Source organism: Dermacentor variabilis, chromosome 6 (genome assembly GCF_050947875.1).
Source record: "Dermacentor variabilis isolate Ectoservices chromosome 6, ASM5094787v1, whole genome shotgun sequence".
NCBI classification, from domain to species: Eukaryota; Metazoa; Arthropoda; class Arachnida; order Ixodida; family Ixodidae; genus Dermacentor; species Dermacentor variabilis.
The window spans coordinates 105,699,079-105,717,289 of record NC_134573.1 but is presented as its reverse complement, the minus strand read 5'-3'; positions in this window follow the sequence as shown (position 1 = coordinate 105,717,289).

Sequence of the window (18,211 nt, the reverse complement as noted above, 5' to 3'; positions counted from 1 at the left end):
GTGGGCCTCCCCTGTAGTGTTAGTCAGAAAGAAAGGCAACACACTACTCTTCTGCGTAGATTACAGAAAGCTGAACCGTGTCACCAAGTGCGATGTTAACCTATAGCCACGCATCGACGACGCATTAGATTGTCTACAACATGCCAAGGTTTTTTCTTCGATTTGCCAATACGCTGATTTAAGATCCAACGAAGTTGATGAACAGGATCGGTAAAAAAGAACGTTTGTGGGACCTGATGGGCTTTATGAGTTCAAAGTTCTCCCCTTTGGTCTCGGTTCCGCACCTGCCACCTTTCAGCGGATGATGGATACCATGCTTTCTGAACTCAAACGGCAAACGTGCCCCGTATACTTGGACTACGTCGTCGTGTTCTCGAGCGCGTTTGACGAACATCTCAGAAGACTCGAGAGTGTCCTCGCTGCGATCCATACTGCCGGCCTCACCATCAAGACTGAAAAATGCTCCTTTGGGTTCCAAGAGCTCAAACTTCTTGGCCATGTCGTTGGTCCTCAAGGCGTCCGACCAGACCCCGACAAGTTAGCTGCCGTCACCGAGTTTTCACCAGCCACAGACAAGAAGGCTGTCCAACGCTGCCTTGGTTTGTGCGCATATTATAGGCGCTTAGTCGGGGGAGTCTGGGGATGCGCCTTTTATTTCGGCGGACGAGTATCAGAAATCGTTCGATGAATTGCGCAAGCGTTTGCAAGAGGCCCCAATACTTGCTCATTTCGACGAAGACGCTGACACTGAAATTCGTACTGATGCCAGCAATACGGGGCTCGGCGCAGTTCTTGTGCAGTGGCAAGCTGGTGCGGAACGCACCATTGGTTATAGAAGCGGCAGTCTCACGAATGCTGAGAAAAAGTACTCAACCACTGAACAAGAATGATTAGTGGTTGTATGGGCAATTGGTAAATTCCGAACCTACTTGTACGGTAGACCCTTTAAGGCTGTCATCGATCACCACGCCCTGTGCCGGCTTGCCAACCTCAAGAATCCTTCAGGCAGACTAGCCCGTTGGATCCTGCGCTTACAAGAGTACGATATTACAGTTGTCTAGCGATCTAGAAGGAAGCACAGCGACGCTGACTGTTTGTCACACGCACCACTCCCTACGGCGTCATTGTACCCTGACCATAACTTGCCATTTGTCGGCGTTATCGACGCCATAATATGGCTGAGCACGAGCGCGCTGACGCGGAGCTGCTGCCGCTGATCGAGCACCTCCAAGAAGCTGAAGATGTTTTATCCAGCTCACTCGTGCGCTGCTTATCAGCATACTACTGCACAACAACGTCCTTTACTGGAAAAACTGCGGAAGCTGTCCAAATATGTACCTCCTTGTCGTGCCGTCGGCGCTACGCCAAGACATTTTTCAAGCCTGCCACGATGAGCCATGCGCGGGACAGTTGGTATTCGCTGACATTAGCAAGGATATGACAGAAGTATTACTGGCCCCGGCTTTATTCTTCGGTGCACCGGTACGTGAAGACCTGCCGCGATTGTTAGCGACGCAAGAAACCATCAGTTAAACCGGCTGGCTTTCTGCATCCAGTGGACCCTCCTCAAGCACCGTTCCAACAAATAGGAATGGATCTACTTGGGCCATTCTCAGTGATCTGTTCGCGCAACAGATGAATAGTCGCCGCTACCGACTACTTAACCCGGTACGCCGAAACCGAAGATATTCCGCAAGCAAATTCGTACGAAGTGGCCAAGTTCTTTGTACGCCACATCGTTCTACGACATGGTGCACCGTTTGTTCTCATCACCGACCGCGGTACAACATTTACAGCGGAACTTATGCAGGACGTTTTCCAGCTGACGCATAGCTCTCATCGCAAAAGCACTGCGTAGCACCCTCAGACCAGTGGATTAATGGAACGTCTGAACAGAACGCTGGCTGATATGCTCTCCATGTATGTCGACGTAGAGCACAAGACGTGGGACGAGATCTTACCCTATGTGACTTTCGCGTATAACACTGCTGTACAGGAGACTACACAGTTTACGCCGTTCGAACTTGTATACGGGCGCCATGTCACGTTAACGCTTGACGCCATGTTACCTCTGGCTGACCAGCCCGACCAGCGAACACGCGGAAGAGTTCCTACAAAGAGCCGAGGAGGCACGCCAGCTTGCTCGGCATCGTATCCGGAGCCAACAGCACACCGACTCCCTTCGATACAACCAATGTCGACGCGACGTCCATTACAATACAGGCGCCTGCGTGTGGGTCTGGACGCCCGTTCGTCACCGTTTACTCTCAGAAAAGTTGATCCGCCGGTATTTGTGTCCATACAAGGTTACACGCCGCCTCAGTGACGTGACCTACGAAGTCGTCCCCTGCAGTCCCGACTCCGGTTCACTCCGTCGTCGTCCTCGCGCTGAAGTTGTTCACGTAGTGCGCATGAAACCATACTATGCGCGCACGTGAACGCCGAGATGCACCTGAGGAGCTCCATTTCTTATGTCGCTGAAAGAACTTCTTGACGCGACCGAGACGGTCGCTTTTCGCATGGGGGCAACTGACACAAAGATGTGGAGCTCCCGCACCGCAGGACGGCGCGCGCAAAGGTAGGCGCCCCGAAAGATGAAGTGCGTAAGCTGCACGCTCTTGTTCTGGCTCGCCATTAAAGAAAAGCGGCTATTTTGCAAGACTCCGTCTCCAATCTACGTTACAGTATATAGAATATGTCTCCTCGAATGGGTGTTTATTTTTCGCAAGTAATTAGAACCAGCATTGGCATCGTTTGTCTACACTGCATGCATTTTCTTGAATTTCTTGCAGTGGGCTTTTCTGTGCCTTCGCGTGTACAAAAAAAGAAGCGTCGACATGCCAGAGAGAGAGAGAGAGAGAACTTTAATGAGCACCAGCAGTTTAGTCGGCTGGGCCTAGGCCTCCCACTATGGGACGTCGAGGACTTGCCTCTTCGCCGCTTCGTAGGCCTGCTGGGCCGCCCAGAGTTGGTCGGCGAGATGGGAGCTGCGCAGAGCGGCGCGCCATTTCGACGAGAGGGTCAAGGGATTAAGGTCAGGCTATTGATGTTTGCACTCCATAGCATGTGGAGGAATGTTGCTGATTCAGTTTTACAGACCTTGCACGTCTGGCTCGGGTAGATGTCGGGTATATGGTGCGATAGCGTGTGAGAGAGGGGTATGTATTGGTCTGTAACAAGCGAAGGGTGGTTGTCTGTGCTCTGTTTAACTTGCGGTGAGGGGTGGGGAAGGTTCTTTTTGCGAGGTAAAATGACTTCACAAGGTCGTTGTATCTTGTAAGGCGGTCGCGTCCTGCGGGTGCATCTGCACCATCTCCGGCACGGTTGAATACTCGTCGTGCTACGGAGTGTGTAACCTCGTTGAGGTTGGTGAGGTGCGGGTGGACAACGCCGGCGTGTACTGGGATCCAGACGAGGGTGATTTGATTTTCAGACGAATGCGGGGCTGGTTGTAAGATGCGGAGTGATTGCTGATAAATACCACCCTTGATGTAGATGTTGATTGCTGCGCGAGAATCGCTCAGTATGGTGTGACAGGCTGGGTCAAGAGTGGCCAGGGCGATGACCACTTCCGCGGCCGTCTCGGCATTGTGGGTAGCGATGCTGGCAGCATGTCGGAGCAAGCCACCTGCTGTGGTAACCGTCGCAAAGCGCCGTCCATCTTGGTACTCAGCTGCGTCGACGAAGGTGGCGCCCGCGGTGTTGGTATGAGGGAGGTAGCTCGTGCTTTCATGCGTTCTTTGTTGTGGCTTGGTGCATGTTTTTGGGAATAGGGTCGGCGTGTATCCATTGCTGAATGTTGCGTGGTATTGGGTGTTTGTCTCCATGTTGACGGTGGTAGGCGATATCAAGCTTGGTTAGAATGCTGCGGCCCGTTTCCGTGAGGGTAAGCCATTCTAGTTGGGATCGACGCTGCGCTTCGATTAACTCGTCTAGTGTGTTGTGGATACCCAATTGTAGTAGAAGTTTCGTGCTGATGTGGTTAGGTAGTCCTAAGGCCTGCTTATCGGCTCCTCGGATGATGATGTCCAGTTTAGTCTCTTTAGCTTTGTAGCCGTTGAGAAAGGGCGCAACATAAGTAATGTGACAGATAATAAAGGATTGGACAAGGTGGATGCGGTTTTCTTCCTTCATACTCCCTCGTCGGTTGGTCACTCGTTTCAGCAGTCTGGATGCATTAGTGAACTGTCGAATGATCTTGGAGATAACCGCAGAGTTGGCTCCGTTGGCTTTTATGGTCCTACCAAGAACGTGCGTGCTAGGGCCCACAGGTATGGGTCTGCCATCCCTCAGGTGGAGTTCGATCTCCTCGTATTGGCGTTTATACGTGGAGCCCCGTGGGGGGCGTCCACGGAGTGTGGGCCGGTATAGGAGTAGCCCCGACTTTTCAGGGGAACAGCGGAGTCCCGTGCATTCGAGATAATTTTCTACGACGTCAATGGCGTCCTGTAGGGCAGTTCCGATTTGGCCGTCACGGCCCTTTGCAGCCCAGATTGCAACGTCATCGGCGTATATGGTGTGTTCAATGCCGTCGAGTTTTCGTAATTCTTGTGCTAATCCGAGCGTAACCATATTAAACAGTAATGGGGAAATGACAGAGCCTTGCGGTGGGCCCGTGCTGCCGAAGGAGAGTTCCTCCGATCGAATGTCCCCGACCGACAGGAAGGCCTTGCGATTGGATAGAAAGTCTCTTACGTAGTTGTAAGTGCGTTCTCCAAGGTTGAGCGAGGAGATGCGTTCGAGGATGGTGGAGCACCTGATGTTATCGAAGGCGCGCTCGAGGTCGAGGCCCAAGATCGCCTTCGTGTGACGGGATTTGCCATCTAGGATTTGATGCTGAAGTTGGAGCAAAGCGTCTTGGGTGGAAAGATGCTGTCTAAAGCCAATTATCGAGTGGGGGTAAACAGATGTATCTTCGAGGTGAGTGTTTACACGGGTTAGGAGTGCGTGCTCCATGACCTTGCCTACGCATGAAGTTAGCGAGATGGGCTGGAGATTGGCGAGGCTAGATGTCTTACCGTGTTTGGAGATGAGAAAAACTGTGGCCGTTTTCCATGTCGGAGGAATGGATCTTTGGCGCCAGCAGTTGTTGATGTATTCAGTGAGTTGTTGCGCCGAGGGGTCGTCTAGATTTGTTAGCGTTTTATTCGTAACACCATATGGGCCTGGCGCCGAACGGCTGTTCAGCTTGTGCAGGACAGCATGAATCTCTGCCACGCTGAAATCTCCATCAAGGGCAGGGCTGGAGGCCCCTGTGTATGGCCCGTGAGGTTGAGTGGGCCCAGATGAGATGTACTTTTGACATAAGGTGTTCTTAACGTGGTCCTGGCCATGCGTCTTGTTTTCTGTGAATAAAAGCTTGGTGAGGCGATCTTGTTGATATGAGCGGGTGGTGGTTCCGTCAATCAGATGTTTGAGGATTTTTCACGAGCGGGGGTGGTGGAGTTGCCTGTCTAGAGAGTGACAGAGCTCTGTCCATTGCTGTTGACTTGAAACGCAGCAGTGTGCTTCAATTTCCTTGTTGACAAGTGCGACCTTCCGTCTGAGTTTTCTATTGAGCCGTTGTCCCTTCCATCTAGAGAGGATGGATGATTTGGCCTCGATAAGGTGGGCAAGTCTGCTGTCCATGCGCTCAGACGGGGCATCTGTTGAGATAATGCGCGTGGGCAATTTAGTATCAGACAGTAGATCGCATGACCGTGATTCTATGTCGGTCATGGGAGCATCTGTCGTTGCTGTTACACGGCGTTTACAGAACGTATCCCAGTCCGTCCAAGTAAAGTCCCTTCTTCTCGTAACGGCTGTTAGGTGTGGGAGAGTAATTTCGATGATAGAGTTATCACTCCCAGGTCGTGTCGGGTGTTGCGCCAATGGGCGTTGTGTGCGTTTTTGGTGAAAGTAGTCTGGTGTCGTGTCTCGTTCAGTAGAAGTGCGGAGGCGAGTGGGGAAAGCTGGGTCAGTAATGAGTGTAAGCCCGATATCATGGGAGTCTTGCCATAAGTTACGACCTGCAGCAGAGCTGTGTCTGCAGCCCCATCTTGTGTGCGGGAAATTGAAGTCGCCTCCGATGATAAGGGGGCGGCTGTCTGCGATGTTAAGGGCCTTTTTGAAGAGGGTTAGAAATCGGCTATGGCGTTGAAATGGAGTCTTGTAAATATTGAGGATAAATATTCATTCCTTTCGTTTTCTGTGAGGGATGAGCTCAATCAAAAGAGGTGTTTGACGCGCCGATCATGGGGATCGTGTTCGATTGCGGTAATTCTTTTTCGAACGAGTGTGGAGACTCCCTCTGGAGCGTTGTTCGCGGTAAAAGGTTGATATCCTGGAAGGTTAACCGGAGTGTCGTGCGTTTCCTGGAGTAAGATTACGTTGGGTGGACATGAAACAGTACGGAGGTGTTGACGGAGAACGGGTCGTTTATGGAGGTAGTTCCACTGCCAGAATGTTGTGTCAGTGTCAATGTGGGCCATAATGAACGATAGAGGATGCCACAGGTGGCAGGGTGGCGGCGACGGTTCCTGTAGTGTCCATGGCTACGGTTTGAGCGATGGAAGCTGTTTGTGCAAAAAGGGCTTGAATATTATCTTCCATGGCGGTGACTCTGTGCATAAGGGCGATTAGAGAATTGTGCAAAGTTTCCACCATGTTTTGGAGTGTTACGAGCATGTCCTTGACTTCGGAGCGTACTTCGCCCTGAGTTCCTTCTTGGAGGGCTCGCTTTCTTGAGGCTGGTCTTGAGAGTTCTTCGGATTGGCTCTTGGTAGCGGGTTCTGGGGTGTTGGGTGTGGGTTGGGTTTTGGGTTGTTTGAGGCTTTGAACCTCCTGGGTAAGCTTTTGGATTAAATCACGCCCACTTGCGTTTTCTTTCTTAAGGTGTTCAATACCTGTGTTGTCTGTGTTGGGTTTAGGCAGTGTGGGCGACTTTACGTGACCCTCTCGCGAGACGCCTGTCGGAGCCTCTGCGAAGCTCACCTTTTCTGAGGTATATCTGGCTCCTGGCGTCGACGTGGCTCTTGATCTGGAACGGCCCGCCCTCGGTCTGGAGAGGGCGCGGGACCGGGACCGGTGCATGGTCTCCATGGACGGGAAATCTTCTGATTGAAGAGCTGAATGCTGTGCTACTCGGCGTTCTCCGAGGCGTCTTCGTATAACGTACGGCTTTTTGTATCTGGCAGTACAAGCTTTGTCCGCTGTGGGGTGGGGTCCCCCACACAACGTGCACTTGGGTGAACACTGATTTTCTTGATCTGGGTGGCGAGCTCCGCAGCCCCGGCAAATATTGTCATTAGGGAACGGGCAAACGTTCATGTGGTGCCCGAGACGGCCGCAGTGGTAACAGATATCGATCTGGTTGCGCTAGACGGAGCATGGTATTAGTGTTGTGCCATACCGAACCATGTATGGTACGTCAGGTCCGTCGAAGGCAAAGACGATGGTCGTGGTGGAACCGATTCGCTTGGCGGCTAGGGCTAGAGGATTATGATCATTTATGATGTTAGCGTCGACTTGTCTGGCGTAATCGGTGAGAGGAATGCCTCCGATGACTCCTTTGGTAGTATTATCTGGGGCGGCCTCGTACGCGCTGACCTTGTTGACTTGGATGGACTTGATTCTTACCTACCGGTCCGCATTTTGCGGGCTAGGCGTGCTGATCACCATGATGTTTTGCTGGTTGTTGGCAGATCGTGTCGTTTTGACTGTCTTCTGAGCTAAGTTGGGTTGCTTAAAGAATAGCTGCAGTCACTGTAGGGCTGCCGACCTTGGAAATATTGAGCGCTTGTTTGGGTCTAACGATGATCTTGATCTCATTTGCTGATAGTGGGAGCATGCGCCCGGCCTTGAGAGCCTGAGTCCTAACTTGCTGCCTGGGTCTATAGCAAGAGCGAGAGCCTTGCGTCCTGGGTTGTTGTTCTTGGGATAGTTTTGGGCCCCGTTGCTTGTCGGGGCGACGGGCGGTACACCGACGGGAACGGGCGGTACACCAGCCCATCTCGGCGGTTAACTCTTCTGGGAAAATATCTTTGCCACATACTTGGACTTCCATGCTTCGCGCATTTGGCCAGGGGCTTGTGCGTCGTAGCAGAGCTCGCACGGACGCGCGCGGGAACGCGCCAGGTAGTCTGGTAGGCCGAGCACCTGGCACACGCGCTTAGCCTTAGCGCGGCGACGGCGTGGTCGTCACAGAAAAGTGGTCGCAGTCCCGGAAAAATAAATGTCCCACCTGATAACTTGGTATCTACAGGGTCCTGGTGATCTCACGGCTCGAATGGTACAAAATTTGGGCTGGTATTCACAGAAAATCGCGGCGAAACATTTCAAGAAGGCAGAGCCGATGTGAACAGAAGCTATGGGCGTTGCACTTCTCTGTCTTCTTCTCGATACTCCAGAGAAAAAAGATCTTCCACAGTATTGTTATTCTGCAACAAAAATTGGACTCCTCGCCATGCAAGCCATACAGTAGAACATGGTACAGTTACTTGGCCAATCACAAATTCTACAGCCTCCAGTACTCGCGGAACATTATTACGAGCTTCTCGAGGTCGATCTCTTCGTTTTATTGGCAAGCACGAACCACACAACCTTCTTCTGTATGATAAGGTTCGCTAAGTATGGCATTGACAAAGACTTATTTCTGTGATTTTCCGCCTGGTTCAAGCGGAGTCGGCTAACTACCCCAGTTTTGATGCCTCAGCATCGCCTCTACAGCATTGTATTGTGCGTTGTTTACATAATATATCTAGGTAGCTCTTAAGATTGACTGCTGCAGTTTGCTTCCTTTAGTTGCCGAATGGACATGTCGGGGCACAGACGACCTATGGTTGCTGTGAGCCACGCGGCAATAGGGAGTGGAAATGCGGCCTGCGTCGACTTGTATTAGCTCGCATCGTTTGTGCTTGTAGTGTTTCTCTACATCCTATATCACTTGGAGCAAATTCGTCTGAATTGTTTCGATGGCGTGTCGTTTTGCTGCCCCAGGTGCAAATGGTTTCGCTTTAGCTGGTTACTTTCAGGGCTTCGCTACAGGTGGTATTTTCTATCATTAGTACCCAAGAAAAATGGTCAGATCACCTCTGCGTACAAGCTACGTCTACATCAAAGTTATTTCGGGATATGCTTGCCATTATTAGTAAGCGGGAAACTTGTAGAATGGGACGCCAGAAGAAAATTATGTGAAATCACACAGCGCGACGCAACTAGCAACAATTTATGGGCTGTGAAAGATTCAAAGCGCTAAATAAGCGTCAAACGGAAGTTTCGCACAAAAATCCTTCATGATGTTTTCAGCACAAGGGTAGTAAAAAACGAACGTGGTGATTGCGCGATAAATGGGAGAGAAATGAGAAATCGCACCTTTTTGAACTCCTGGATCTATGATTTGAAACAACTTCACCAAATTGAAAAGTGATATTCACGAGCTGACTCGCACAAGTTCTGCCTCATCGAGGAGCAAAGTGGTCCGGAGTAGACTACCATCAGTTGCACTGTATATACGTAGGGGGTACATATTGTTACGAGCACGGGCACAATGTTTATTTAGGTCATGAAGTCGGCTACGAACCGCAGAAATGGCCGCTGCATACTCTTCGCTCTCCTCCTCTTCTTTTATTTCAGACCACCACGTCTCATTTTCGCACTTGGACGAAACATACCTCTACTCACTGAGAAAGCCAACCGGGCAGGTCTACTGGCTTTTCGTGACGTGCATGAATTCAACCTGGCGACATGCTTCATAGTGTCTACCAGCCTTCGTGAGGCTCACGAGAGAATAGTTCATTTCGCTGAATTTGTCCAGGCCAACATAGGGTCCATCGTAGTTTGCCAGCAGCTTTTGGCACAAACCACGCTTCCTTGTCGGATTCCAAAGAGAAACTAGATCCCCAGGGTGATAAGTAACAGACTGATTTCGTGCTACGCAGAGTTCTTTAGACTTTCCTTGCAACACCAAAGTCTGCAGAAGCGCAAATCACTGAGCCTCTTCAGCTGTGCATGGAGTATCGGCGACCATATTATTGCCATGTTGGTAAAAAGGGAGGTGTCAAGCTTGTGCCGGGCGGGTGAGGATAAAAAAGAAAGAAGGGGCTGTAGTCGCTGGGCTTCCCAGGTAGCACAAAAGAGATACGTAACCTTTTCGTAGAGTTTATCCAAGACGATAAAAACGGGTTAAAGAAGACACGAATGAGAGAACTTCGGCGGGAAACCTTGGATATCTCTGCTAATGTCCGGCTTAATTACTTTCTTGAGACGATCTAGAACAGGTCTGCAAGACGTATTCGAAAAGCTGGTCTAGAAATAGGATTGGGAAAGACACAAGTAATCCCTGTGCCAAAACTATTCGTAACCAATTTCTAAACGTTTTTAAGACGTTATCAAAAAGCTGGTCTAGAAGCGGTCTTGAAAGGTTTACGATCATCTGAAGCTAATTTTCGCGGGTGACGGGCGCGATCAGACATCGTTGTTCAAAACACGCGTTTAGTTTCGCCTCACGCGACTGGCCTATGCCGCGCAGACGTCTTCAGCCGCACCCGTTGGCACGGCCTAGGCCATTCGCGTGAGGTGAAACTGATCGGGCGTTTCGAACAACCATCTCCAATCGCGCCCCAGATGAGTAGAAGCGTCGGTGTTGACTGTAAGAGCCATGGCGCAGTGCCAAGCACTGTTCCCCGCATGGCCGGCGCATCGTCTACCAAGTCGCACGAAAATGAGCCTGTTAGGAATAATAAATCCTTAATACCGCCTTTAGTAAGCTACGATGCTTACAACCACAATGGGAATGACATCCTGCAAAGAACAAATGGCCACATCTTGGCAGGTGGCCAGACCAAGCCCTTCATGCCAAGAGTGCATGAAATGAGAACATTGTGACAAAGCAAGAACACTTTATTAAAATGTAATGCTTATGCAAGGTTCGAACAAACTGTGTGAGAAATGCAAATAGAAATAAAAGTACATTAACAATGACAAAAGTCGCAGAAAGGATGCGTAATGAACTCGAAAGTGAACATTCACTAGCACATAAACAAAATTCCAAGTACACATACAAAAATGAACAGAAAAACCTGGAGTGTGCTAAAGTGTCTAATTTATCATAGTAAAGTGCGCGTGCTATTAGGTGGACTAGAGTTATGGAGAAGTGACATCGGAGCGAATGGAAGAAGTAGACTGAAAATGCAAGAGTATGAATTGGATGGTAACTGCCTCCAAGCAATGTTACCAATCATCTAGAAGCTTGAAAAGAGCACAAAAAGAAATACCACCGCATACCATCATAAAACAATCCTGTGACAGAAATAAAAAAAATGGGAACAATGCAAAATTGGAAATATTGCCTTTAGGATATATCAAAGAAGGTAATGGCGAGAAAAAATAACCATACAACAAAAAAGCAATAAAGTGAAATTAGTACAGAAAACTTAAACGGGGGATTCAGTGTAACAAGTGAACACTACTGTAGTACAGCGAACGATGAGACAGTAATGCTGCATCTTGCCACTCCAGAACGTGAGAAATGAATATGCAAGCCTCATATTAGAAACTTACATAAACATGGAAATAAACTGGAATGCACTGGAAGCTGCATTTCTGTAACAAAGGAAGCAATGGTCATAATAAATAGTAAGTGTTTTATCTAAAAAGCCCTTTACAAGAGGCAAAGTTGTACCTCTCTGGCAAAAATAAAGTTGCAACGAATAATTTCCAAACCAGCAAATACATTAATTAGCACACTGACATGTCACACTTTGCGCACATCTCCAGTCTCCTAAAGTAAAAATAAAGCACTCTGAATGAGAAAAACGTTTAACACATGTAGCCCAGAGCAAATTCTTTGCCAGTTCACTCACACTTTCACATCCAAAAACATTTGCCACAAAGTCCAGGCACAGTTCCACTGATGTTTACCAATTCACCCCAACTTTCATGTCCAAAAATATTTGGCACACAGTCCAGGCAGAGCTTCATAGATAAACAGCTTGAGATCACCCTACTGATTATTGTGCAGTCCCGCTGCTGGAAATAGAACTGCCGCACATGCTGGTAGTGGTTTCAATCTAGACACACTTGCTGCCCTGGACAGGTATGTTCAGATATCTGCACTGGTGCTCTATTTTGTCGAAGTAGACACATTGATGCACTACGCTGGTAATTGAAATGTTTTGAATGCACAAGTATTGGCTTCACCAGAAAGACTTGCCCACATACCACCACTGGCATATATATGCACTTGCTCTTCACTCAGTAGCATTGAACTTAAAGTGTTCCCTATGTGGGAGCCATCTGTAAAACCGGTGTCACACGACCACTCTCGATCGCGATCAAGCCCGATCCGGATCGAAATTATCGATGCGACTGGCTCACTCTCGTAGCTTGCGCAGAGGAGCCATCACGACCGAGAAATTCGATTTGTAACGGACTGGATAGCGGCTAAAAGAGCCCCGTGTGAAACCGGTACCAAATAATGCACAGACGTACGCTAGGAAAATGTGTTGCACAAGGACAAAGAACTGCGACATGCCCTGTTGTGCGAAGCGCGCGAACAGAACACATGTATATATATATTAAAAAAAACTGCGAGAGCGCTTCGCGAACTTCATGCGCACACATGGCACCCGCACGAACTCGGCAGGCCGCCGTAAAGCGCGAAGGGCGCACAGCGTACATTCCGACACATGTCCCAAACTGCAAACAATCGTACTACCTAAAGCATACAAGTTATTTTATACCAAGGGCATACTCGACTCACGTATGCAGTATGCACAAGCGAGTTATGCAGCGTACATGCTGTATCCATTCGCCAAATAGTAAAATTGATAACAAGCACAAAGCTACAAGGGACTCTATACATTACTACCATTTGAGGCGTCAAATAAAATCGAATTTGGCCGTTTCATATATTGGACACAATATATGGACACATGTGGTACACGGTAATACCATGAAATACCCATCACCTGGGTAAAGGGGGCGAAAACACAATCGAGAACCTGAAGCGCAAACGATAAAAGCACGGTATGGTGCACGCAAAATTCTGTCAGTGCGCTGTAGCGCGAGGGAAGAAAATAGGGTGAGCACTTGACCTCACCTTTTGGGATACCGCACTACTAGTGAATCATTAAAAAAAAGCCTGTTTGAACCAGTTCCCTTGTCTGCAACACTCTTGCTAAACGGGAGACTAAAATGCCACGATGATGGCTCTATTGCGGAGATCGGCAAGGTGCGCACAGACAGAAATTTTGCCGCCTTTCTTCGCATTCTGCAAAATGCTTTCTTGTTAGGATCACGCATAGCGGCCGACCCCGACGCTAGGGACACACAGGCACGATTTCGGCCCTCTAACTTTCGTCCTTATACTGCCCTTAAAGCCTTAATTACAGCGTCAGTGAAAAGGCGCCTCACATAACATGACAATGAACTTGAAGAGCTGATTAGTGCCCTCCACTCCGCGCCCTCCAATTGAAAACACTACTGATTTCCAAATTAAACTACACAAACAGATCGCACAACCCAAACTAATCACAGAACGTCGTTTTCTTGACGGCAAAACCCTGCAACACTTACATGACAAAGGGCAGCGGCAGCACATTCAGAACAGTCGCAAACAGACCATAGTGCCATGCGAGTGCGATAACGTAACTATGCCCGGCTTCACCAATAACTTGGCCGCCTTGATCCCATAATAATTGAAAACACTACTAATTTCCAAATTAAAACCACACAAACATATCGCACAACCCAAACTGATCACAGAATACCGTTTTCTTGACAGCAAAACACTGCAACACTTACATAGCAAAGGGCAGAGGCAGCACGTTCAGAATAGCCGCAAACACACCACAGCGCAATGCGAGTGCGGTGACGTGACGACGCCATGACGACGCGTATAGTGTACTAGAATAATGTCCTAGTGGCGCGAGCTAGAGGTAGTGACAATGCGCCGGCTGAAGCAAATGCCAGTAGCCGCCGTCGGTGGCGCTGCTGTGCTTTTTTCTAGCTGCTGGCGCGCGGTCGAGCCGGCTCAGACGCGCTCTGCGGCTGTTTGCTCCGTGTGTTTTCCGAGCCGTGTTACGTTCAACGTGGCCATGCTTGTGAAAAACAGTGGATGATTTGAAAAAAGAAGGCGTATCCCTGCATCTACTGCAGCACAGGAGGTTCGATGCCAAAAAGAAAGACGGACACCCATTTATACGCTCCGGGCATGCCGCAGCGATTATCAGGGCGCTCCTAAAGCGTCATTGTTCGCCGCACCAACGGAAAATGAACTTGGGAAGAAATGGGAGAGCGCAATCTGCGAACAGCAGACAAGCATCTCACGGAGTCTTCAGCGGTATTTCATTAAAACTTCTTTCTGGGCGAGTTGGTGCATACTTGACATAAGAATTCCGTGCTTGTGTCTCGTCCTTGTTACTTTGTGGTTGCATGTGTTTGCGTTGTTACAATTTTTTATGTTCAGTGGTATGTGAGCGCCACTTTCAGCCTCGATAAATTTGGAGGGATTACGTCGGCATCATCAATAGCACCGAAATGCGACTTCCACGTGGGAAGCTGTCGCTGGCGCCTGGCGCGGTGCCTACCCTTCTGCCCGACTGTACGTCCTACCTTTCTGTCGCACCTGTTGAAGAGAGGCCAGAAAGGAAGAGGCCAGCCGTAGAAAGTGCACTGATGGTAAGCACGAAGCCACGTAAGAGCGCACGCACCGCACAAAATGAAGAAAGAGCGGGAGAGCGTCAGCTCCGCCAACCACTTCGCGAGATACTGGTCGAGTCTGCGTAAGATGAAAACGGACAGTTTGCGGAGAATGAACCATTCGCAATTAGCTCGCTCCAAGTAGTGAATGTTCCCTCAAATTCTGGTGCCACTTTAACTGTGGCAACGACTCAACCGTAGTTTTCGCGACAACGTAGGTACAAAAGCAAGAAAGGCTCGAGATATTGCATGAGAAAGTTCTGCATTTCAGTGGGCATGAAGACGAAGTGTCTGCTCAACTGTACTTTAGAGGTGGGCTGTGCCAAGACATATTTGTACGCTCCCTTGCCGCTGCGAACCATTTGCTACATAAACATAAAAAACATAAAAATTGTAACAACGCAAACACATGCAACCACAAAGTAACAAGGACAAGGACTCTGAGAGCCGCATCATCTGCCAAGGAATAATGCCTGAAAGTGACTTTCATGACCTTTCACGTGTTTTAACTCGAGGTTGCAGCCTGCTGCTGTGGTATTTGGGACTACAGCATCCAGTGACAGCCGCCTAATTTTCTATATCGCTGGTTGTGGCGAGAAAGTGCATTTTAAAGACAGGCTGTGAAGCCTGCCTGAACTTACTATTTATCAGAAAATGGGCAGCAGGAAATTTGAGGCTTGCAGAGTTTGCCATAAGAAAGACAACGGTGGTTTGTCATATCCTGCCTCCCCTATATACAAGTTTATGATCAACTTGGACAAAGACTTCATAGTTTGTTTTAGTCTTCTTGAGTTGCACGCAGACCGTGTTTTAGATGTTTCGGCTAGGTGTTGTTAAAGCCAGGCAGCAGCATCAACTTGGCTGCCCTGTACACTTCGAATCCATCACAGCAGAACTCACTGCTTTCTACATCACAACCAGGCTACATTTCTTCACAAAAAGCGTGAAGAAGTGTAATGAAAGAAGGCGCCCTGCAGGCATCAAAATATATTAAGCTAAGTTGATGTTCCTAGAACTCCATGCTACAAGGTGTTTTTGGTCATGTGTTTTAACAGTAATAGTTACTTATAATGGGATTTGATGCTCGGTGTCTAGGGAAGGTACACTTTAGGGTTCCATTATAGCTGTGCTATTTTCATTGTGAATAAGTAAAAAAAGAGTAACCTGGATTTCTTTCGAGCGTCACTCTGACAGTATGTGCTGAAGATGCGGCGGATTTCTTAGGAGCTAAAATTTCGGGAGAAATTGTGAGTTTGTATGTGCGCAATTGCATAGTCAAAAATGAATTCATTCCGGGGTTTAATGTGTAAAACACACTAAGATCTAATTATTAGGCACGCAGTAAAGAGGGGGGGGGGGGAGGGACACATGAATAATTTTGACCAACTGGGGTTTTATAACCGGCAACACGGACATGTTTGCATTTTCCCGCTATGAAAGTGCAGCCAACGAGTCCGTTATTTAATCCTACGCCCTCGGGGTTAGCAGCGCAACGCCGAAGTCGCTACGAACTTTCCTGTCATTTGCGATAAGCACGCGATTTAAATGGGGTGGTAAATATAGCTCCACAGAAGCAAGGCAGGCCCAGATATATTGGCTTTCGAGCAGTAGATGAGCAACAAGAAGCTCAGTGAATTGCCAGCTGGCACATGCGATACGACGAGCGCAATGAAAGCGCCGGACTGTGCGAGAATACGCTAGCAGACGGCATTGTCGATACTATGGTCTCGATGTGGCCTTCAAGATCTTCCTTTACACAATACTTTGTTAAATACAATCCTGTTCTGTTATAATGAAAGAACCATGTCCGTAAAAAACACTTAATAACACGGACCGCCTCAATAGCAACGCATATGAGAGCAGCCGGTCTGCTAGAAAACGTCGCAGTGGCGACACCTGGTGGCGTCAACGGAAAGAGGCACGCGAGCCCCTTTCCGGTCGTGTCACTAGGACATTATTCTAGTACACTATAACGACGCGACTATGCCCCGGCTCGCCCGGCTGCCCGGCATCACGAATCACGTGGCCACCTTGGTCACATGATTTGACGACGGTATCGCCACCTTGCGCAAGGTTGGATCGCGTTGATGGGTTGTTGAATATTGTAGAAGCCGCTAAAGAGGCTGACGCGCCGTGGCGTGGCGGTGGCGTTTTGAGTCGTTTGCAAAACGTATTCACCCCTCGTTTTTAAGCTGTCTGGCTTCCAACGTTATCAAAACGTATTCACCCCTCGTTTTTAAGCTATCTTGTTTGGAACGTCTTTGATGCGTCGATTTTGGTCAGAAATCCGTTTCAGACGTTGAATCCATTAATACGACGTTTTTAAGACTTTGTGTGCTACCTGGGTTGTGCTGGGTGGTATTGTATGCCTAAGTTATAAAAGGTAGAACTTCATGCCAGTTCTTCTGATTGGACACAGCATACATGGAAATCATACCGGTGATCGTTCAATTAGAGCGCCCAGTAAGGCTGTTCGTTTCTGAATGGTATGGCGTCTAGGGCCCGAGGTGCGAGTCCTATCCGGGAAAGGCAGTCTTTGTCAACATGTCTTCGGCCACTCTTCTAGGAAACATTCAAGTTATATACCTGTAAACTCAAACCCCAGCTCCCAAGGCGCTGACGAGGGTAACAGAGCTCCACGAGCCCGAACAGAGAATGGTGGTCTGTGCCGACTACAAATGGGCGTCCGTACCAGTAAGAGCGAAATCTTTGAAGTGTAATTATTACAGCTAGGCGTTCTTGCTTTGTCCCTATGTAATTGCGTTCAGGTATGCTTAATGACAGGTTTGCATGAGCAATCACGCGCTGACTGTCGTCATAGCGTTGCACCATGACGGCGCCCAGACCAACGCCACTAGCGCATGTGTGGATTTCTGCCGGAGCTGTAGGATTGAAGTGGCGAAGGATGTAGGTCGGAGGTTATGCGGGAAGTTCAATTGACGAAATGCAGAACCTCACTCACCCAAGCAAAGAAATTTGCTCAGCAGGAGATCGGGCCGACGCCCATGGCCAGTTAAAAAGTGGACGGCCCGATCTCGGCCATCTGAGTGGGGCCGAGCTTGGTTTTTGCACGTGGCCAGCTGGTTTGCCGGCCACCTGCAGGCGGTTGGCAAATTTGTCAACATTGCAAAAAGTATTTCGTTTCCTTAAAGCGGTGCACTAAGAATTGCATGATAAGATTTGCATTCCGGTTACATTTTGTGATTGCAAAGTGTTTTATGAGGTGCTAGTTGAGTTAATCACTGGGACATAGAATGATAACCTTTAGAGACGTTCGGGAAAGGGGAGGGGTTAGGAACCCTTGTTATGTGGCTTTATTAACCGAAGAACTTAAAGGAAATTTTTCGGAATGTCTTGTAAGCCTGATGCACAAACCACAGCCGAATAATTCATCACCGCGTTATCGGATAACGTGGAAAATTGCGCATACCCTTTGTCATGTTCAGGTCATGTTCAACTTTGTCATGTAAGGCGATCGCGTGCCGGCGGTCGGCCGACGACACCGCGCTGGTGTCATGAAGACCGGTTAAAT